The following is a 1,401-nucleotide window of genomic DNA, read 5'->3' on the forward strand; positions in this document are numbered from 1 at the left end:
CAACTTCAATGACATATAACTGGCGCTCCGCCGGTTACGCTGACAAGGGTTCCAGTTGATACGATCAACGGAACAGCCTACTCATGAAATTAACGTGCAAGCGGCTGAGCACTCCACAGACATGTGTACCCTTAGTGCAGTTCTCGGGGAGATTCAGCGTGACACAGAGTGTGACAAGGCTGGCCCCCTTTGAATTACAGGTACATCCCATTTTTGCCAGCAGAGTGGACTGATGGAACAATGTGAAATAAAGTGTCTTGCTCAAGGACACAATGTGGTACCAGGAATTGAGCTCACGACCTTGTGATCATGAGCCAAATACCTTTACCACTAAGCCTACCAACAACAATAGATGACATAAACACTAGGTTTATAAGCCTTAAGAATTAACGTTGTCACTGCCTCTGGGCGTAGCAGAACGGTTAATCGCAGGCAAGGCTCTAAGGTGAATCAGAAGAGACCTGAAGATGGCTGGAGCATACAACAGCCAAAACATAATGCAGTGAAAAAAACAACAATCAAGATGAAGTCACCAGTCTGGCTAATGTAAACAGTGTACATTATCCCCAAATACAATTACACAAACTATACACAGCAATTCTACGCAGTCTCCTCTCAATACTATATAACACAGTTTACACAACACACATTTGATATAACCACCTCTCAATACCATAGCACATTTTATACACCATATTTTCTATACAATCACTTCATAATACTACAACACAAATCACAAGCCCCCATACTATATTACACAATTTACAGGTCCCATAGTCTATACCAGCAGTTCTCAAACAGGGCCCATATGATCCCTAAGGACCTATATAAGATTTTGCTGTTAAAACTTGTGTGCAGTGAAATTAGTTACATTTCTACAATTCACAAAATATATTAATAATAATTTTTTTTTATACAATTCCTAATAATTTTTTAATTATAAAAATACAATAGAATTCTTTTAACATATTGGATGTTCATTAGGGTCCAACAGAGAAAAATAGGAATCCAAGGGGTCTGCAAGTAAAAATTGGTTGGGAACCACTACTCTATACAATTATAAGCCCCCATACTATATTACACAATTTACAGGTCACATATTCTATACAAGTGGTTCTCAAACAGGACCTGGATGACCCTTGAGGGTCCATATAAGATTATCTTGTTAAAAATTAATCTGCGATAAACTGGTTATACTTCTAAAATAGACAAAATATTAAAATTTTTTTTTATACAATAATTAATAATTTTGAATTATATTTTTCAGACAATAATTAATCATTTTTAATTATAAAGATATAATAAGCTTTTTTTTTAAACATTGAATGTTTATTAGGCTCCAGAGTAAAATAGGAATTAAAGGGGTCCACAGGTAAAACTTGGTTGACTTACCACAATCAT

Source organism: Octopus bimaculoides, chromosome 24, assembly GCF_001194135.2.
Source record: "Octopus bimaculoides isolate UCB-OBI-ISO-001 chromosome 24, ASM119413v2, whole genome shotgun sequence".
Taxonomy (NCBI): Eukaryota; Metazoa; Mollusca; class Cephalopoda; order Octopoda; family Octopodidae; genus Octopus; species Octopus bimaculoides.